Source organism: Sus scrofa, chromosome 13 (genome assembly GCF_054392235.1).
Source record: "Sus scrofa isolate SSC_HxYL_T2T_F1_AM1 chromosome 13, Sscrofa_HxYL_maternal_Yorkshire_Landrace_v2.0, whole genome shotgun sequence".
NCBI lineage: Eukaryota > Metazoa > Chordata > Mammalia > Artiodactyla > Suidae > Sus > Sus scrofa.
The window spans coordinates 86,619,066-86,641,193 of record NC_139395.1 but is presented as its reverse complement, the minus strand read 5'-3'; the positions used below and the strand labels follow the sequence as shown (position 1 = coordinate 86,641,193).

Here is a 22,128-nt window from a genome sequence, read left to right as displayed (position 1 = left end):
GTAGAAGACACTCTAAAAATAGTTTATTAGTACATTCCTCCAGGTAATTGTTACTGACCACCTGGGGCAGAATTTTTTTTCTGGTGCCAACTGGGCCTACCCCCCCACCCCCGCCAAACCCCATAATAAAGAGCATAGCCTTATAGTTAAGTGTGGCTTTTTTTTTTTTTTTTTTTTTTTTTGGTCTTTTTGCCATTTCTTGGGCCGCTCCCATGGCACATGGAGGTTCCCAGGCTAGGGGTCTAATTGGAGCTGTAGCCACCGGCCTACGCCAGAGCTACAGCAACAGGGATCTGAGCTGAGTCTGCGACCCACACCACAGGTCACGGCAACGCCGGATCCTTAACCCACTGAGTGAGGCCAGGGATCGAACCCGCAACCTCATGGTTCCTAGTCGTATTCCCCACTGAGCCACGACGGGAACTACAAGTGTGGCTTTTTAAAATTTTTTATTTTTACTTTTTTTGTCTTTTGTCATTTTAGGGCCACACCCGCAGCATATTTAGGTTCCCAGGCTGGGGTCTAATCGGAACTGTAGCTGCTGGTCTATGCCAGAGCCACAGCAGTGTCAGATCTGAGCCGTGTCTGTGACCTACACCACAGCTCATGGCAACCCACTGAGCAAGGCCAGAGATCCAACCCTCAACTTTATGGTTCCTGGTCAGATTCGTTTCCACTGTGCCACGACGGGAACTACAAGGTAAATGTGGCTTTGAATCTGATTCCTGCCCCAACCAACAAGTAAAGCAAAAGGTTTGTTTATGGGATTCGTTTTCAGTAAATTTCCAAAAGGATCTGCACTAATAACATTTTGCCCTTGTACTTGGCGTTAGCCTTTCTACGCAAAGGTGTGGCAAACCCAGCCCACACACGTGTGACAGTTGTTTTATGCACTGTTCCTGAGATTTGACATAAGTGTTTAACATTACTTCTGTCATAGATTGTCTAACTTTCCATCTACATAATTCAAATATGGCTGAGAAGAATTTGTCCAGATAGTGGATGGGCTTTGTAAGCAGGGTTTTCAGAGGAAGTCAGGAGTCCTCCCGAGTAAGGCCGAAAATAGTGTTTCCCCTTGGTACTGATGTCTTCCTCTGAAGGTGCCTGAAGCTCTAGGAATTAACCCCCCCTCCCCATGGTGCAGTGACTGCTTTCTGCCCACCTTTCTCTCCCTCATGAGGTGGCCATTGTACTTGAGGCATTCATTCCTCTCTTATCAGATGTGTATCTGTTAACGTGCTTCTCTGCAGTTGACTGCAACTTTTGATCTCTTCAGTTATTTGCTCTCGCATCTTCTATTTTCTGCTTTTCCCTTCCCACATATGGCATTAAACACAGAAAAAATGGTTTGAATTAATGTTTTAAAACTTCTTAATGGTGGTTGTGGTCAGTGTGATTTGTGATTCAAAGGTAAAAGTGGTGCGGTGGGTGAAATCAGAACAGGCATTTTTAGCACCGTCTCTGACTAGTTTCAATTTTAGTACTTCAGGCTGTGATTGCAAAAACAAATTTAAGAATAGCTACTTGCAGAATGTCTCCGTGGGGGTGGAAGAGAGCTTGAGAGTTGCTCCCAGTGGTGACATGCAGCATCGGTCTTGTTCCTTTGCCCAAAGATGCAGTTCTTAGTGCAGGGATCTCAAACCTTGCCAGGGCTGTTTTGGTGATGTCATCACTGCCGTGGGGATCGAATTGACTGATCATCTCTTCCGCGTCCTGGTCGCCTAGGGCTGCTTGCGTCAGTACGGAGACATCTGGGGAAGCGTGTTGGGGGAGACCTGCCACCTGACTTGGCTCTCAAGTGGATTTGCTTGTGTGCCCTTTGCGAGGCGCCCTGAGGATTTCTGGTCTCCATACCTTCTCAGGTGTAGATGCTTGCTTGCTTCTTAGTTCTGGCTTTCCTGGCTTGCCCGGCTCAGTTAGGGAACCCTTTAAAAATCACACTGTGGAGTAAATAGTTACCTCATTTGTTTCCAAGCTTTTTATGCAGTTCTTTTTTTTTCTTTATTGTGTGCAGTTCTAATTGTAAAAAATTATTTCTATTTGAGTTGTTTGAAAGTACACAACAAAGCATCTGTGAATTAACTTTTTAAAAAACTCAGTTGTAAGAGCATAGACATTATGAAAAATAGGGCCTGGTACGTTTGGCATTTAGTCAGTCTGCCAACAATGCTCTGTGTACTGACAGGTCTGGGGGGGCCCCAGAAATAACTAATCACTGGGGCAGCCCACAGGTGAGAGCCACTCCAGAGTCCTCTGACCTGTGCCATTCAGTGCACAGTTGTTAAAGAGCATTGATGTTTTGTAAAAACCTTCCTACGTAGTGCTTGTCTTTGAATGTTTTTGTGTTTGTGTAGTGCTTACAGTTTACATAGGATTTCGGTTGGTTCTCACAGCAGCCCTGCAGGCTCAGAGGGTGGCCATTTCTGTATTTCTGCCTGAGGGAGCTGAGCCTGTGCTCAGGTGGCTCAATTGCTAGAGTGCTGACCTGGGTCTGCAAAAACATAGCTCACTCTTTCTGGTGCACCAGCCTGCCTTTTTGATTATTTGTGTTTGCTGTAAAGCCCTCAGCATTTGACTCCTTTTAACAATGTGTCTGTCTTACACTATCATTCATTTAAAATATCTCTTTTGCTGATTATTATGTTTGTTTTTAAAATTTTTTTTAATTCTATTTTTATGGCTGTACCCACAGCATATGGAAGTTCCTGAGCCAGGGATTGAATCTGAGCCACAGCTTTGACCTACACCACAGCTGGAACAATGCCAGATCCTTTAACCCACTGTGCCAGGCTGGGGATAGAACCCACACCTCTGCAGCAACCTGAGATGCTGCAGTCAGGTTCTTAACTCACTGCACCACAGTGGGAACTCCTCTTTTGCTGATTATTAAACAAGTCGTTTCTTTCAAAAAAAAAAAAAAAGTGAGAAAATACATAAGTAAAAAAAGAAAAATTCAGTTCACTTACCCAGAGGAAGAACAAAAGTGTTAATTGGTTATCTTATTAAAAAAAATTTTTAGGAGTTCCCGTCGTGGCGCAGTGGTTAACGAATCCGACTAGGAACCATGAGGTTGCGGGTTCGGTCCCTGCCCTTGCTCAGTGGGTTAACCATCCGGCGTTGCCGTGAGCTGTGGTGTAGGTTGCAGACGCGGCTCGGATCCCGTGTTGCTATGGCTCTGGTGTAGGCCGGTGGCTACAGCTCCGATTCAACTCCTAGCCTGGGAATCTCCATATGCCACTGGAGCGGCCCAAGAAATAGCAACAACAACAACAAAAGACAAAAAAAAATTTTTTTTAATGGCCACACATACAGCATATGGGCACACATGCAACATATGGACGTTGCCAGGTCAGGGACTGAATCTGAACTGAAGTCGCCACAATACTAGAGCCTTCAATGCACTCTGCCAGGCTGGGGATCAAACCTGCGCCTCTGTGTCAACATGAGCCTGAGCTGCTGCAGTCACATTTTTAATCCACAGCACCACAGCGGGAACTCCTGGTTATTTTATTTTTATGAGTGTATACTTTTTTTTTTTTTTTTTTTTTTTTGGTTGCACCCGCATCATTCAAAAGTTCCTGGGCCAGGAATCGAACCTGTGCCTCAGCAGCAACCCATGTTGCTGCAGTGACAAAGCTGGATCCTTAACTTGCTGCACCACAAGGGAATTCCTTCCTCCTGCTGATTTTTAACACCATAGTTCAATTTTATCTGATTTGGACTTAGTGTAAATGCCATCATAAACTATACAACCTTTGGTATTTGTTTCATTGATTCAGTGTTGCTTCTGAGATTTTGTGTGGGGTGCAGTTGTAACTTATCTTTTCATTGCTTATGAGTATTTCATTATGTGGTATGCCATAGGTGTTTATTAATTCATTGATGGGCATTTGGGTAACTTGTGGTTTGTGGTTGTTAAAGATAATGCTGTGTGCAGAGTTCCCTGGTGGCCTAGCAGGTTAAGAACTCAGTATTGTCACTGCTGTGGCGTAGGTTCAGTTCTGCCCCAGGAACTTCCACATGTCATCAGTGTGGCCCAAAAAATGCTGTATGAATATTCTTGGGTCTGTCTTTTTTTTCTTTGCCTTGCCCACTGCATATGAAAGTTCCCAGGCCAGGAATCCAACCTGAGCTGCTGCAGTGACAAATGCCACATCTTAACCCACTATGCCATGAGAGACTCCCTTTTTTAAAAAATGTGTTTGAGTTCCAGTTGTGGCTCATCAGGTTAAGAATCCAACTAGTATCCATGAGGATATGAGTTCGGTTCCTGCTCTGTTCAGTGGGTGAAGGATCCACAATTGCTGTGCTGCTGTCAGTTGCAGATGAAGCTTGGATCTGGTGGTGTTGTGGCTGTGGTGTAGGCTAGCATCCAAAGCTCCAATTCGACCCCTAGCCTGGGAACTTCCATATGCCACAGGTGCGGCCTTAAAACAAAAAAGAAAGAAAAGACAGAACAAAAAAATAAATGTGTTTGTTTTGTTTGGCTGGCATATGAAAGTTCTGGGGCCAGGAATCAAACCAGAGCCATAGAATCATTAAGCAGTAGGCCACCAGGGAAGTCCTTTTGGGTCTGTGTTCTGATCAGTATGTGCCTACATTTTCCTTGTGGAGTGGGAAGGCTGAGTTTTAGAGTATGTATCTGTACACTGCTAGAGCTGCTATAACGAATACCACAGATTGGGCGGCTGAAATGACTGAAATTTGTTTTCTCGTAATTTTGGAACTCAAGGTGTTGACAGGGTTGTTTTCTTTAGTCGCTTTTCTCTCATTGGCTTGTAGGTGGCTGTCTTCTTCCTCTGTCCTCACATGGTCCTTCCTCTGTAGGCGTCTGTGTCTTCATCTCCTCTTAAAAGGATATCAGGCAGATTAATTAGGTACCCCCCTCCGGGACCCTGTTTAACCTTAATCACCCCTTTAAAGGTCCCATCTCCAAATATAGTCATATTTTGAGATACAGTGTTAGGGCTTCAACATGAATTGGACAGGGCAATTCAGGCCATAACGGTATCTGCAATACTTTGATAGACACTGCCAGTTTTCCACAGTGGTACCAGTTTGCAGTCCTCCCAGCTGAATGTGACGGTTCCAAACATTCCATGTCTTTGCTCATGATTGTCTTTTACGTTTTGCCCTGTGGCACTAGCATAGTGCCCCATTCCAGTGCCAGCACAGGCAGTTCTTGAGACTGCCTCTTACAAATTCTTCTTAGGTCCGTTGGGCTTAGTAAAGGAGAATGGAGTTCCCTTTGTGGGTTAAAAACCTGATCAGTGTCTGTGAAGATTTGGGTTTGATCCCTGGCCTTGTTCAGTGGGTTAAGGATCCAGCATTGCCATGAGCTGCAGCTTAGGTCATAGGTGCATCTTGGATCTGGCATTGCTGTGGTGTAGGCCTGCAGCTGCAGCTCCAATTCAACCCCTAGCCTGGGAACTTTCATATGCCCGAGGTGTGGTCCTGGAAAAAAAAAGAAAAGCAGAATGTCTTCATTCTAGTGAGTAGTTAGCCCTCCCTAGTTGCCCTTAAGAGTTAGGTTCATTCTTTTCTTTCCTTTCCTTTTCCTTCCTTCCTTTTGTCTTTTTAGGGCCTCACCGGCATCATATGGAGGGTCCCAGGCGAGAGGTCTAGTCAGAGCTATAGCCTCTGTCCTACACACCAGCCACAGTGACTCCGGGATCCAAGCTGCATCTGTAGCCTACACCACAGCTCATGGCAAAGCCAGATCCTTAACCTGTTGAGCAAGGCCAGGGATTGAACCTGTGTCCTCATGGGTACTAGTCTGGTTCATTAACCACTGGGCCACAATGGGAACTCCTCTTTCTTTCTGTTTTTGTTTTTTTCTTTGGCCACCTCTTGGCATATGGAGTTCCCAGGCCATGGGATCAGATCCAGGCCAGAGTTGCAACCTACACCACACTTGCTGCAACATTGAATCCTTTAACTCACTGTGCCGGGCCAAGGTTTGAAACCGTGTCCTGGTGATGTAGAGACACTGCCAATCCCATTGCACCACAGCAGGAACTCCTAGTTTTTGCATTTATAGTCTAGACTTACTCTGGTGGTGGAATTGGCTTAAAAGTGTCATATGTAGGGTATAATTGTAGTCCTTTAAACAGTGCTTTCATTGAAATTCTTTGGTCTGACACTTGCATCCTTAAAATACTGGATTTCCTCATACACATGCTAGAAATAGGTCTGTTCTGCCTGACCACTTAGTAGTTGGTGTCTGACTAGTAGCTTTCTGGCCGAGTGGTCTGGAACTATGTACCCACTGTTGACCTTGTTTTGACTGGAATGATGTTATATGACTTTGCCCCTCCTTTACTCCAATCTTCTTGAGGGCAGGGGTGAATCATTATCCTAGGATGGATCTTAAAATACTACTCAGTAAACTTAAAAGTATTTTTATAGTTATGCTTCTGGGCCAGTGATTGATATGGGTAGTTTTCCTGAATGATAAATTTTCTGAATGATAAATTGTGTTCATCTGACACATTTTTATTGTCTACTATGGGAAGACACTGCTGACAGCTGTGAAGAGTATCAGAGAGCACTGGAAATTTAAGGATAATTATAAAAGGAGGGCAGATGAGAATCATAAAAATAGCTTAAAGAGGAGATACTGTCTGCTTCGGTGCTTAACGAACCCGACTAGCATCCATGAGGATGTGGGTCCGATCCCTGGCCCCTCTCAGTGGGTTAAGGATCTGGTATTGCCGTGAGCTGTGGTGTAGTTCGCAGACGTGGCTCGGATCTGGCATTGCTATGGCTGTGGTGTAGGCTGGCAGCTGTAGCTCTGATTAGATCCCTAGCCTGGGAACCTCCATATGCTGAGGGTGCAGCCCTAAAAAGACAAAAAGACAAAAAAAAAAAAAAAAAAAAAGAAAGAAAGAAAGAAAAAGAAAATACTAGAAGTGTTCAGTGATGGGTTTATTAGATGGGCGCTGAGGGGAGACTTGGGGAAGCCATTATAGTTGGAGGGAATGGCATAGGCAGATCATGGAGGTGGGGAGATGGAGGGATGTGGTTTCCCAGTTTGGGAGTGGCTGTATGTAGGGGAGCCAGATTGGAGTGAGGTGGGGGGAGGCACCCTGGGGCCATGTTGAAGGGTTGATGTTTAATCAAGTGGTACTTCAGTAGATGGGGCTAGATTAGGGCATAATCCTTTCACTTGAGCCTCACAACCCTATTAAGACTGATGATATCCTAGTTATGGATGAGGAATGATTTGGATGTGATAACTTACTTAAACACACTGTAAGAGATTAGTGGGGCTAAGACTGAAATATTGATGGTATGCTAAACCTTCAAAGAGGTACTTCCTCAAAAATGCCTTTAACACAGGTTAAAATTAAGAACTGGTTTGGGCGATGGGATGGAGAAAATGTTTTTCTTTAGCCAGCCAGCCCATGTGGGCTGCTTCTTTCCAGTTTATAGGCAGTGTTTTATTGGATAAATGCCTGAGATTATCTAGCATTGGAATCAAAGGTTTTGACTATTGAAAGTAGTTCTGTGGAAAAGTGTTTTACTAGCCATATGTTTTCTAGACTGTCTTAGCCAAAAAAAAGTCTTTTTTTTTTTTTTTTTTCTTTGTCTTTTTACCATTTCTTGGGCTGCTCCTGCGGCATATGGAGGTTTCCAGGCTAGGGGTCGAATCGGAGCTGTAGCCACCGGCCTATACCAGAGCCACAGCAACTTGGGATCCGACCTGCATCTGTACCCTACACCACAGCTCACGGCAACGTCGGATCCTTAACCCACCGAGCAAGGCCAGGGATCAAACCTGAAACCTCATGGTTCCTAGTCAGATTCGTTAACCACTGAGCCATGACGGGAACTCCCATCCTGGTCTCTTAATAGTCTCAGCTCTTTGTGTGGTATCTGCATTTAAAACACTTGAGAACAGGGAGCTCCCATCGTGGCTCACTGGTAGCGAACTGGACTAGTATCCATGAGGATGCAGGTTTGACTGCTGCCCTCACTCAGTGGTCAAACTGAGGATCTGGCAATGCTGTGAGCTGTGGTGTAGATGAAAGTTGCCTTAGTTTTTCCCCTCCTCACACATTCGTATGATGCCTTGAAGAGTATACACACACACACAGAATCTTTTATCTATGAATATATATATAATATATATTATATATACTATATTTATAAAGTAAATAAGTATATAAAGTAAAATATATACAAATATGTATATATAAACAATATCTTTACATGTTGTAGAGCTTAATGGTTACCTTGGTTTTTTGTTTTTTTCTTTTCTTTTTTGTCTTTTTAGAGCTGCACCCACAGCATGTGGAGGTTCCTAGGCTAGGGGTCGAATCAGAGCTGTAGCTGCAGGCCCACCCCACAGCTCACAGCAATGCCAGATCCTCAACCCATTGAGCAAGGCCAGGGATTGAACTTGAGTCCTCATGGGTGCTAGTCAGATTTGTTTCCACTGAGCCATGACGGGAACTCTAATTTTTTTTTTTAATGATTTTGATTTTTTCTATTATAACTGGTTTACAGTGTTCTGTCAGTTTTCTACTGTACAGCAAAGTGACCCCGTCACACGCACATATGTATATATACTTTCTTTTTCCTCACATTATCCTCCATCATGCTCCATCACAAGTGATGAGATATAGTTCCCAGTGCGATACAGCAGGATCTCATTGTTTATTCATTCCAAATGCAGTAGTTTTCGTCTAATAACCCCAGACTCCCATTTCATCTCACTCCTTCCCCCTCTCCCTTGGCAACCAGAAGTCTGTTCTCCAAGTCCATGAGTTTCTTATCTGTGGAAAAGTTCATTCGTGCTGTATATTAGATTCCAGTATAGGTGATATCATATGGTATTTGTCTTTCTCTTTCTGACTTACTTCGCTTAGTATGAGAGTCTCTAGTTCCATCCATGTTGCTGCAAATGGCATTATTTTGTTCTTTTTATGGCTGAGTAGTATTCCATTGTGTATATATACCACACCCACTTTTTTTTTGTCTTTTTAGGGCCACACCTGTGGCATATGGAAGTTCCCAGGCTAGGGGTTGAGTCGGAGCTATAGCTGCTGGCCTACGCCACAGCCACAGCAATGTCGGATCCAAGCCATGTCTGTGACCTACACCACAGCTCAAGGCAACAGATCCTTAACCCACTGAACGAGGCCAGGGATTGGATCTGTGTCCTCATGGATGCTGGTCAGGTTCATTTCCGCTGAGCCACGTTGGTCACTCCCAGCATCTTCTTAATCCATTCATCCATTGATGGACATTTAGGTTGTTTCCATGTCTTGGCTATTGTGAATAGTGCTGCAATGAACATACAGGTGCATGTGGCTTTTTCAGGGAAAGTTTTTCTCCTTTGTTCTTTTTTTTTTGGTTGGATGATTTCCATTTATTTTATGCTCATGTACTTTTCTTTTTAGTTTTCATGAATGTAATGTTTAATTTTGATTTGTGGTTGCCTTGTTTTTAAACTATGTTAACCACTTTCTATATCTGCTAGCTTTAGCCTGATACAGTTGTATAGGCTCAAACACATTAAAAAAAAGAAGTCTAGATTTTCTTACTTTCCTTCCCCACATTCTGTGATTTTGAGGTCCTTTATTAACATCTTCGTGTTTGTCCTTTTGTTGTTTCTTGTGTTTATCATCACTTTTACTGCAGGTTTTTTTTTTGTTTTTTGTTTTTTTTTTCAAAGATCTGTATACTAGGAGTTCCCATCATGGCTCAGTGGCTAACGAATCTGACTAGGAACTATGAGGTTGTGGGTTCAATCCCTGGCCTTGCTTGGTGGGTTAAGGATCCGGTGTTGCCGTGAGCTGTGGTGTGGGTCGCAGATGTGGCTCGGACCCCGAGTTGCTGTGGCTCTGGCGTAGGCCAGTGGCTACAGCTCCGATTAGACCCCTAGCCTGGGAACCTCCATATGCCGAGGGAGCAGCTCAAGAAAAAAGACAAAAAGACAAAAAAAAAAAAGTTCTGTAGCTTAAGTGATTGCTTTCCAGTTGTGATTTCCTCCATCCTATTTCTTTTTAATTCTTTTTTATTTAGAGAAGCCCTTTCAGTATTTCTTTTAGCATGGGTTTAGTATTGCTGTACTCTTTTAGTTTTTGTTTATTGGAGAAATTCTTTATTTTTTCTTCTATTTTAAATGATATTCTTGCTGGGTAGAGGTTTTTTTTCTTTCTTTTTTTTTTTTTTTTTGTTTATTTTGTTTTGTTTTGTTTTGTTTTTTGTCTTTTTGCCTTTTCTAGGGCCGCTCCTGCGGCATATGGGGATTCCCAGGTCAGGGGTCCAATCAGAGCTATAGCTGCCGGCCCACACCAGAGCCACAGTAACGCAGGATCCGAGCCACGTCTGCAACCTACACCACAGCTCATGGCAATGCCAGATCCTTAACCCACTGAGTGAGGCCAGGGATCGAACCCGCAACCTCATGGTTCCTAGTCGGATTCATTAACCACTGAGCCACGACAGGAACTCCCGTTTTTTTTTCATTTTTTAATTGACGTATAGTTTACAATGTTGTGTTACAGTTTGGGAATGTTTACCTTGATTATGGTTTACCTCTGAGTTCAAACTAAGCATGTGAGTTGTTGATATTCTTTTTTTTCAGAGGAAAGAACAGCCTGGAAGAGCATGCTTAGTATCAGGGAGGCCCCACACTCCATGTTCCAAGTTGGCATATGTGTCTTTAAGCCTGAGAGTGGTGAGAAGAATGGCATCTTCTGTGGAGGAACCAGAGAACTCTTATTTATTAAGCGGGGTTTTTAAAGGTTTTTTTTTTTTAAAGAGGGATGCTGGGAGTTCCTGTTGTGGCACAGCAAAAACGAATCCGATTAGTATCCATGACGATGCAGGTTCCATCCCTGGCCTAACTCAGTGGGTCAGGCTGGCATGGCTGTGGCATAGGCCTGCAGCTACAGCTCTGATTCGACTGCTAGACTGGAAACTTCCATATGCCATAGGTGCGGCCCTATAAAGCAAAATAAAAAGTAAAAATAAAAGAGGGATGTTTTGAGAGTTCCCTGGTGGTTCAACAGGTTAAGGATCCGGTGTTGTCACTGCATTGGCTTAGGTTGCTGCTGTGGCATGGGTTCGATCCCTGGCCCGGGAACCTCCACATTCTGCAGATGTGGCCAAAAAAAAGAAAGAGAATTGCTTTGACTATCCTGTTTCTTTTCCAGGTAGTGATTTTTCAAGCAGCATCATACTGAATTGGCTTTTATTCTGTAGTAACAAATAACCTCAAAAAGGCCAAAAACAACAGAGGTTTATTTTCTGCTCAAGCAGCATGGATTCTTCCCAGGGGCTGTGCATCATTCTTACTCCAGCTGAAGCAGCAGCCACAATCTGGGATACTGGTGGCTCTCTTGGCAAAGTAAAGGAGAATTATTGGAGGGTCTTGCTCTGCCGTTAATGTTTCAACCCATTAATGACATGTCACTTCTGCTCACAGTTCACTGGCTAGAGTGAGTCACACTACACAAGGAATCAGGAGACATTTGACTGGAAATATCTGGGCTGTGGTCCTAGTTTTACACTGGCTGGCTTAGGTAGGTCATAGCCATTGGGGGGAGGAATGCCTTGTTTTTAGATTCTGATTCCAGTCAGCTGGTAATTTAAATGCTAAAAAGGATACCAAGGAGTTCCCGTCGTGGCGCAGTGGTTAACGAATCCGACTAGGAACCATGAGGTTGCGGGTTCGGTCCCTGCCCTTGCTCAGTGGGTTAACGATCCGGCGTTGCCATGAGCTGTGGTGTAGGTTGCAGACGCGGCTCGGATCCTGTGTTGCTGTGGCTCTGGCGTAGGCTGGTGGCTGCAGCTCCGATTCGACCCCTAGCCTGGGAACCTCCATATGCCGCGGGAGTGGCCCAAGAAATAGCAAAAAGATCCCCCCCCCAAAAAAAAAAGGATACCAAATAGTCCATGGTGTTCATTCACAAACCACTTTCCTATCCTAAGAAATCTTATGTGGGGACCTCTCCTTGTGCCTTGCAGTGTCCTTCACATGCGGTAGGTGTGGAAGGAATGTTTGCACGAGTCCTCACTTGCCCTCCACATTTCCGGCACCCCACCTCCCTTCTTAAAGTTTCCTGAGTAGTCCTAAAGTGGTCCTTAGTCCTGCTCCCACCCAGCCAGCGAACCTGTGTTTCCACTGACCTGCGTGGGACCCTGCACAGACTGTCTCCAGCTTGTCTCCCTGACTTTGTCCCTTGGCTGCAAAGCCCATGTTGCCCTGACCTGCTTTACCAGCCTTTTCCTGATCACATGTGATCCCCTGCTTCTTTAGTCTGTCTGCATCCTGCCTAACTGGGTACCACTAGCTTTGTTTCTTAAGCTCTTCCTGGCCACTTGGGCTTGTCGTATTCTCACCTTTCGCTGAATCCCTGCCACCCATATTTTATATAGTGACTTAAACATGTCCTGTAGATGTTTTCATGCTTAAGGAGAGGGTCTTAGGGTAGATCCTAGATTAATATATATGTTTGCCCCCAAAATGTAACCATTTTGAAAGAACTAAAAATACATTCCCCAAGTGGCTTTTGATAGACACACACACACACACACACACACACACACACACACACACACACACACACACACACACACACATATACACACCCTACCTACCTGTGTTTGGTTCCCTGTGTTTGAGAAAAGAAATACCTGTAAATTCTCCACATTGTTTGAAATCGGTGGACCAGATCCTGTGGGACTGTGGCAGCTTCCATAAGCAGGGCCACAGGAGGGTTTTCAAGGTAGTTCCTCACCTTCAGTTTCTGCCTCTGAAAAATGAGAGTACAGGAAGTTCCCATTGTTGCTCTGTGGTAATAAACCTGAATAATATCCATGAGGATGTGGGTTTGATCCCTGACATCGCTCAGTGGGTTAAGGATCCAGTGTTGCCATGAGCTGTGGTATAGGTCATAGATGCATCTTGGATCTGGCATTGCTGTGGTTGTGGTGTAGGCTGGCAGCTGCAGCTCTGATTTGGCTCCTAGCCTGAGAACTTTCATATGCCTCAGGTGCAGCCTTAAAAAAAAAAAAGTGAGGCTACAGCAGCCCCTCTTATCCCTAGGTTCACATTTGTGGTTTCAGTTACCTGTGGTCGACCATGGTCCAAAAATACTAAATGGAAAATTACAAAAGTAAACAGTTGGTGATTTTTGAATCGTTTGCTGTTCTGAGTAGTATGACGAAATCTCCTGCTGCCTTGGTCCTTCTGCCTGGGATCCCCAGCCTTATGGTCCACATGCTCTTCTCCATACATCAGGCATCGACCTTGTTGTGGCTCCAGGATCCTGGGTCCCCCGAAGCAGATGTCATCCATCTGACATGTCATCAGGTCATTGGTAGCCTAACTGTTGCAATGTCTAGTCTCTCCTCCTTATTTCCTTGTGTCATGTGGACATTTGATCATCTTGCATCACAGGAAGAGGAAGGGTGAGCACAGCACTGTCAGGTGTTTTGAGAGAGAGTTAAACTTTATAGTGGGTATAGGGTTCAGTACTTACTGTCTGTGGCTTCAGGCATCCAGTGGGGTCTTGGAACCAATCTCCCAAGGATAAGGGCAACCACTTGTAGTTTAACTGACCACAAGATCCTTCCTGTTTTAACTTGCTTTGGCTCTTGGTTGTATGGCAGTGGCTTTAGCAATATCCTAACTGGCAAGGTGACCCCATCAAAACCCAAAGGACCCTTCAGCCATTGGAAAAGCTGTACCCTGTGTGGAGTCCTGCTCATTCACTTCTTTCTGAGGGGCAAGGGTGACCTCAGTGCTAAATGCTTAGCTTTTTCCTAGAATGAACTTGTTTCTGAACTATAGAAGCAGTGTAGAAGTCTTCAAGTGAAGAATTCTCTACCATCCTTCCATGTAATTTGGTGACTGTATGTCCAGATTTACATTGTTATAGTTAAAGGGGATTGTACAGTACATATTTCTGTAGCTTGCTTTTAAAAATTTCTGTCTGTGTACTAGACATCTGTGCTTGTCAGTACATTGTTTACAATGGCTGCTGAATACTGCTGCCAAAGTTTAACTGACCTCTGAATGAACATATCAGTTACTTCCAAGTTTTTAACAAAATTATTTAATGTTTGTCTGTGTCTCTGGTTATTTATTTACTTAAGATATAGTGGTTATACAAACTTTAGAGGTTTGGTATTCATTATTACGCTGCCTCCAGGAAGGTTATGCACTCGATATTTGTCATTTGGAAATTCTTTTTATATAAATAATTGCCAATTACTAGTTTTCTTTGTGGGGAAATTTTAAGTGGTGCCTCACTATTTAACATTCCTATTTCCTTGTTAAATGGATTCAACTTTTTAAAAAAGATTAACCATTTGTTTTTCTTTTGTGAATGGGCTTTTGTTCTCTAAAGCCCAGGGGAGGGTTTTTTTTTTAATGATTTTTATTTTTTCCATTATAGTTGAAAATTTTTTTTTTTTTTTAATACATAGCAAGAATGTTTTGGAGTTCCTATTGTGGCTCAGGGGGTTATGAACTTGACTTAGTATCCATGAGGATGAATGTTCAATCTCTGGCTTTGTTCAGTGGGTTAAGGATCCAGCATTGCTGTGAGCTGTGGTGTAGGTCACAGATGTGGCTCAGATCCTGCGTTGCTGTGGCTGTGGTGTAGTTCGGGTAGTTCGGCAGTTGCAGCTCCAATTCATCCCCTAGCCTGGAAACTTCCATATGCTCCGGGTATGGCCCTAAAAAGCAAAAAAAAAAAAAAGTGTTTCTTACATAGTAAGAATATTTTTTATGTGGTAAGAATGTTGCCCCTTTTTCATGTTGCAGTGTTTCTGACTTGTTTCTCTTGGCTTGGTTTGGTTAGTACTGTTTTTCTAGTATAAAATCTTTTCTGTAGTCACATCTGTCCATTTGTTTTGTTTTCTGGGTTTCATATCATGTCCCATCCCTAGGACAATAAAAGCAGTGTTTTTTCCTAGTGCTTAGCAAGGAATTCTCCGTGATGTGATGTCAGAATCTTTTCCTATATGCATAGCTGCCCCAGTATTTCACTGTGTTGTCATCCTTTCCTCACTGATTATAAAGTTTTTTTAATCACACACACTAATTTTCCACCTACATGTGCCTTTTAAAAACACATCTGTTCATCCTTTGTCTCTGGGACAGTGCCCTGGCTTATTTGCTGCTCTGCTTCATAATGTATTTTGATGAGCTGGGCAGTTTTCCGTCTTTGTAGAACTCTGTTGAAGTTATGCTCAAAGGCATGTTTGCTTCTGATTAAATTGGTGCTCCTCCTGCTCCTTGTCCTGTTTCCTCATCAACTTGTCTGACATCATTTATCAGGAAATTTAGAAGAAGCCTTTTCCTGAGACAGCCTGGTAGAGGGAAGAGGCTCCTTCCCACCCCCCGCCCCCCCATGTATCTGGACAAACCCACACCCTCACTCACTCAGTCTGCAGGTCTTACTGAGCACCTGCCATGCCCCCCAGGCTTGTACACCCTGCTTCCTGACCCTCAAGGACCCTTGGGTTTGCTGGGACAGTAGTGCACATCTTTTAATCCTTATATCCTGGTTGCCCTGTGTGATGTATTGAAAAGAGACTTGGGAAAGCAGGTATTATGTTTTAAATTATGTTCATGATGCTTTTAAAAGCATTTCATGTTTTTGTTTTTGTTTTTTTAATGGCTGCACCCCCAGCATATGAAAGTTCTAGGCCAGGGATTGAATTGAGGCACAGCTGTGACTTACACCACAGTTGCAGCAATGCAGGATCCTTTAACCCATTATGCTGGGCCGGGGATCCAACCCACACCTCTAGCAGTGACCCAAGCTGCTACAGTCAGATTCTTAACCCACTGCACCATGGTGGGAACTCCCAAGCCTTTCTTTCTTTTTTTTTTTTTTTTTAAATATTTAAATTTTTTTGGTCTTTTTGTCTTTCTAGGGCCACACCCTCAGCACATGGAGGTTCCCAGGCTAGGGGACGAATTGGAGCTGTTGCTGCCTGCCTATGCCAGAGCCACAGCAATGCCAGATCCCAGCAGCGTCTGCGACTTACACCACAGCTCATGGCAACACCGGATACTTAACCCATTGAGCGAGGCCAGAGATCGAACCCGCCAGCTCATGGTTCCTAGTCGGATTCATTCCCGCTGTGCCACGATGGGAACTCCCCAAGCATTTCATGTTTTGTCATCTTTGGTTTTGTCTTGTGATATTAGTACATACAATTACTTCTTAATCTGCTATTTAGATGGGTTTTTATTCCTAACTGCTCTTGTCTAACGTTGACAAACAAGATTTCTTTGTCATACCTCTGGAGATTATGTAATCATAGCAGATTACATAGGCATGGGCCAGACTTGGCATATGTTAGAAATGTTTCTTTTTGGAGTTCCTGTCATGGGTCGGCCAGTTAAGAACCTGAGTAGTATTCATGAGGATTCGTGTTTGACCCCTGGCCTTGCTCACTGGGTTAAGTATCTGCGTTGCTGCGAGCCGTGGAATAGGTCACAGACACAGGTCGGATCTGGTGTGGCTGTGGCTGTGGCTGTGACATAGGCCAGTGACTGCAGCTCTGATTGGACCCCTAGCCTGGGAAGTTTCAAATGCTGCAGGAGTGGCCCTAAAAAAAAAAAAAAATTTTTTTGTTATTTATTAATTGTAAGAGATAGAGGGGGGGAATTAATTTTTACAGATAAAGACTAGACTGTTGGGCCAGTCTTTATTTTCAGGGCTTTTGAGGAAATGTTAGCATCTGAATTGTCAAAAACAATTACCTTTTCAACAGAAAAAAGTATAGCGGGTCAACCAATCCTTGCTTTTTTTCTCTTGCTTGTTATCCTTTAAAGGTATAGCTAGTCATTTCCACATGTTATTATATGACTTGTTCACATGTGACTGTCCAGACGCTGCTGCCGAATGGCAGTCTTCTGTGTTGTTGAGTCTCCACCATCTCTGTGAAGGGTGCAGATCTGTGGCCTGGCTCTTTCGTTTAGCCTGGAAGAGGTGAGGTGAGGCTGTGTTGGAAAGATTTCCAGGGGGGATTGGGGTGGGTAAGGAGAAGCTGGCGTTGGCTGGTCCTGTAAAGTATCCGCTCCCTGGGCAGACAATGTGCACATTAACTAAAAAACTTCACTGGTAGCTGTGTGCAGGCCAGAATCAGAATGCGTGTCAGAATCTGAGTGTCATGGTGGGTTTTGCCTTCATCCCTGCGGTGGGGAGCCCCGTCCTTCCTGTGGGGCAGCAGGTGTGGCGTGGAATCAGACATGCGAGCCCTCCGAGGCTTTATTGTGCTGAGGGCTCGGCAGGGAGATGCCAGGGGAGTAAGGTGGTTCCCGTCCTTGTGGCTGAATGACACATGAGGAACTAGGGACAAAAGGGATGCTGGCGTGTGAAGAAAGCCTAATAGTAGGCTTCTGGACAGGTGTTCACTTTAACAAAAGGCTTAATCAATCCAGGAGGAAACCTTGAAAACAAGTCTCTTGTCCCTCTCCCCCCATCCCTCCTACCTAGAGATAACAGTGGACACTCTACTTGCTTGGTGTTGACCTACAAAAGTGACATTTCTTAGGATTCAACCTAATAATCACAATAGGGGCATAGTTCTGTACCCTTCCTTAAAAAAAACTAATTAAAATTTAGAATGTTCATTAATATACGTTGGCCTGGTTTGTATTTATGTATTTTGAATGTGCATTTTGCAGTAGGGCAGAGTTTTTCCCTTCTTGAGCTTTTGGCTGAGAGAGATGCATCGGGAGGAGAGAGTGGGCCTCTGACCTTGAAAATCTGTCAGTGTGGCAGACCCTGGATGCAGGCTGTCCCCATCTCAACATGATTCATTTGTGATGGTGGTTGGCTTTGGAATTGAGGTGAGAGGTGGGACTGAGCACAGTGAGGGAGCTGGCGTGGGGAGCAGTGCTGCCCACGTGGTTTCAGGTATGGTGGACTTTACATTTTTCGGATATGTTGTTATTTGAGAGCCCAGGTAGAAAGTACTGTGATGTGGCTACAGTCTTTTTGTGGTATTTCATTTTCACATTAACCTCATTTTGTCATGATAGTCTATCTGAATTTACACATTTAAAAGGAAATGACAAGAAAATATCAGGGAGAGTTTATTCTGCTTGAGAGGATTTACAACTGAAATAGCTCAGTGTAATTGTGTCCAGGCCTGGTCCTAGATGATGACCGTGGCCCTAAAGGCAGGGAAGCCTGTTTGACAGGCTTTGCACAGATGGGGTGGGCGTGGGCAAGCGTGGCAAAGCCCTGAGAGAGGAGGCAGGGCGGACGGCTCCTGGGGAGAAGGAGGAACCAGAGTTGCTTGGGTGGTACCAGTGTGGCGTGGCATGTCCCCTGGTGTGCATCAGCTTCCGGTGATGGAGACATTTTTAACTTCCCCTGTTGCTGCCCTTCAGGAACGGTGTCACACTCGTGGCTCCTGACGGGTCAGGGGTTGATGTAGTTTGGCTTTTAATAGAGGAAGAACTTGTTTGGTGGAAAATGCTAACTGTTGGAACAGGAATATTTCAAACACTGTAGCACCTGCTTACCCTATAGATACACATTAATGGCCCTCAAAAAGAGTTATGTTTCAGGAGTTCCCATTGTGGTTCAGTGATAACAAACCTGACCACTATCCATGAGGGTGTGGGTTCGATCCCTGGCCTTGCTCAGTGGGTTAAGGACCCTATGTTGCTCTGAGCTGTGGTATAGGTTGCAGATGCGGCTGTGACTGTGGCATAGGCCAGCAGCTGCTGCTCTGATTCAGCCCTTATCCTGGGAACTTCCATATGCCACAAGTGTGGACCTTAAAACAAAACAAAACAAAACATGTTTCAGAGGTTTCTGGAGTGAGAGCCGAGTGCATCTAAAATGCATAGAGCCTTGTGGTATTTTTCTTTTTTTTTTCTTTGTCTTTTTGCCATTTCTTAGGCTGCTCCTGCAGCATATGGAGGTTCCCAGGCTAGGGGTCGAATCGCAGCTATAGCCACTGGCCTACGCCAGAGCCACAACAGCGCAGGATCCGAGCCGCGTCAGCGACCTACACCACAGCTCACGGCAACGCCGGATCGTTAACCTACTGAGCAAGGCCAAGGATTGAACCTGCAACCTCATGGTTCCCAGTCAGATTCGTTAACCACTGTGCCACCACGGGAACTCCTTTTTTTTTTTTTTTTTTCTTTGTGTATTTTTCTTATATGTGCTTCCAGAAAGATGCTTCTGTTAAGGCAAAGTAAGCTGAATAGTCTAGCAAATATTCAAGTTACTAATGTATGTTGGGCAGAGTTGAATTGTTAGTTCCAGCTGCAGCCTCAGAACATGGGAAGTTGTCCCCAGAATAAAGGCTCTTGCAGTAGATTCTTTGCCATGATCCTTGTCAGCCACCTCTTAATACTACATTCTACTTCTAGTATCTTGAACCATGCTTAAACCCAGGAGCCACTGGTTTAATGTTTTCTGTCTCTGCTATTAGATTTAGCTGTCTTTGCCTTCTGCCATGTATTGAATCCTTCCTTGTGGTTAGTTTTCTGTGGTCACAGGAGGTCTAAAGAAGAAGTTATGTTTAAGGAAGAGTGACTCATCCTGATCCTTTAGCAAAACTGGACAACAGATCATACCTAATGTTTAAAGAATATGCATGTGCTTGGCAGTTTCTGCTGAGAGAATTAGCGAGTGAAAGGCTCGGATGTGTTTGGTCAGGGTCTAAACATTGGACTGGGTCACTGACACTTAAAAGACTACTTAAAAAAAAAAAAGACTGCAGACCACAGTGATGTAATGCAAAGCGATAGAGTAGGAGTGTTAGGGGCCGGTCCTCCACCCCCTGAGCTGGAAGGCGTGGTTGGCATCACCTGTTCTGAATGCCAGAGCCTGATTAGATGCGTGGTGTAATGCAGAGGCGGGCTGCTGTCTTTCTTCAGCCAGCAGTGCGTTCACAGGTACACAGTTGTAGCTCTCAGCAGTCATCAGTCCTTGAGGACTGAGAGAGCCAGTTTCCCAGAAGACCGCATTTAATACTCAGGATGTCCATTTCTCAACAACAAAATTTAGGAGTTCCCTGGTGGTTCAGTGGGTTAAGGATCCAGCCTTGTCACTGCTATGGCTGGTTGCTCCTGTGGTGCAGGTTCAATCCCTGGCCAGTTAGGCATGCCATGAGTGCAGCTAACAAAATGACAGAACATACAAAGAAACAGGAATGTGAAGCCCATTCACAGGACAAAAAGAATTTGACAGAAAGCACCCAGAGGAAGTGCCGACATTGGGATTACTAGTCAGAGATATTCAATGCACTGTCTTCAGTGTGCTCAAGAAGACAGAGGAAACCATGGGCAAAGAAGTGAAAGAAATGGAGATACAGTGTCTGAACAAAATAAGGGTATCAAGAAAGAATGATGATAACAAGGAACCAGAACATTCTGGAACAGAAAAGTACAGTGTTGATAGACAGGTATAACAGCAGATGAGAGCAGGCAGAAGAGTGAAATCAGCAAGTTGAAAGTTAAGAGTTGAAATTATTTGGTGTGAGGAACAGAAAGAGAAGGGAGTGGAGAGATGGACATAGCCTGAGTGTAAATGGATTAGACTCTCCTGTTAGAGCTTGGACTAGTGAGGGCAACCAGAGGCAGCCGGGGTACCTCCAGCCAAGGACCAGGGCTCATAGAATAGTCCTGTGAGCAGAGGGTCTGTTGTCAGAACTTATGGCTTCCAGGCCCTGACAGAGGGTGTTTAAGTGGAGATGCAGAGCACCATGCTTGGGTGTGTGTGTGGGTGGGGTCCTGGAAGTGTCCTATTTCTGTCCTATGTGTGCCCAACACCATCGGATGCTGCCCAGATGCCACTCTCCATTTCCTGTGGTCAGACTTAGGCATCAGGGCCCAGCTAGACTTCTCTTCCTTTAAACAGCTCAGGTGAGCAGGCACTGTGCTGTTTGTCCACCTTTGTCCCTGTGCACAGGTGATTACTCTAGCAGGTCCCTGTCTCACTTCCCCGCTGGACTGTGAGCTCTCCAGGCGGGATCTATGCCTGATTCGTCCCGGGAGCCCAGTGGCGCTCGGCCAAGTACCTGGTGTGCAGGCTCCCTGGGAGAAAACCATACATGTAGTGTATCTGTGGAAAACAGTGGTCATTGTGAGTCAAGTGCAAGGTGGGGTGGTGGTGAAGTTCTCCAGGGGTTTAGAAAGCCCAGTAAGAAACCCAGACTTGCCCTAGAGGGGATGAGGGCTGTGGATGTATTTCAAGAAGAGTAGCACTGATTGATCATAAATCAGCTTGCTTAGGGTAAAAAAACCCAAAAAACAAAAAACTGGGTTGCTAAGGGGTGCAGTTAAGACCCCTCCACCCTATCCCAGTCCTCTTGCTTCCCTGGCGCTGCTCCCATGTGGAGAAGCCTCTACCTGGTCAGATGTGGACCTGGGCAGGCTCACTGCATTGAAAGGCTATGCGCACAGGGGCACGGGCCTCACTCACACTTTCCAGGAGCCCCTGCAAACACTCTGGATGGACACCTGAAACACAGATGCACCACCGAAAGTGGAAATACCGTGTCCTTAGGATTCTGGAACTTACTCTTTATTTTTCTTTATTTCTCTCTGTTTTGGCCTTCCTGAGGCATATGGAGTTCCCAGACCAGGGATCAGATCTGAGCCACAGCTTCAACCTACACTGCAACTGTGGCAATGCCAGATCTTTTTATTTTATTTTTTTTGTCTTTTTGCTATTTCTTGGGCTGCTCATGCGGCATATGGAGGTTCCCAGGCTAGGGGTCGAATCAGAGCTGTAGCCGCCAGCCTACAGCAGAGCCACAGCAATGTGGGATCCGAGCCACGTCTGCAACCTACGCAACAGCTCATGGCAGCGCCGAATGCCGGATCTTTTAACCCACTATGCTAGGGCAGGGATTGAACCTGTGTCTTGGTGCTGCAGAGATACCGTTCATCCCATTGCACCACAGTGGGAACTCTATTTTTTAATTTTTTTAATTTTTTTGTCTTTTTGCTATTTCTTGGGCCGCTCATGTGGCATATGGAGGTTCCCAGGCTAGGGGTCGAATCGGAGCTGTAGCCGCCAGCCTACGCCAGAGCCACAGCAACGCTGGATCCGAGCTGTGTCTGCAACCTACACCACAGCTCACGGCAACGCCGGATCATTAACCCACTGAGCAAGG

General features: G+C 44.9%; 1 protein-coding gene and 1 long non-coding RNA gene across 6 annotated transcripts in view; one reads left to right on the top strand and one right to left on the bottom strand.

Annotated features, from left to right (window-relative positions):
* Positions 1-22,128, top strand: part of RAB7A (RAB7A, member RAS oncogene family) — a 76,727-nt gene that overhangs the window by 3,598 nt on the left and 51,001 nt on the right. The gene's annotated exons all lie outside the window — the stretch shown is intronic.
* LOC146397448 (uncharacterized) lies at positions 231-6,893 on the bottom strand. Its single transcript, XR_014823906.1, has 2 exons — positions 2,963-6,893; positions 231-2,851 (listed from the first exon to the last, which is right to left on the bottom strand). It is a non-coding gene; the product is annotated as an uncharacterized LOC146397448 (long non-coding RNA).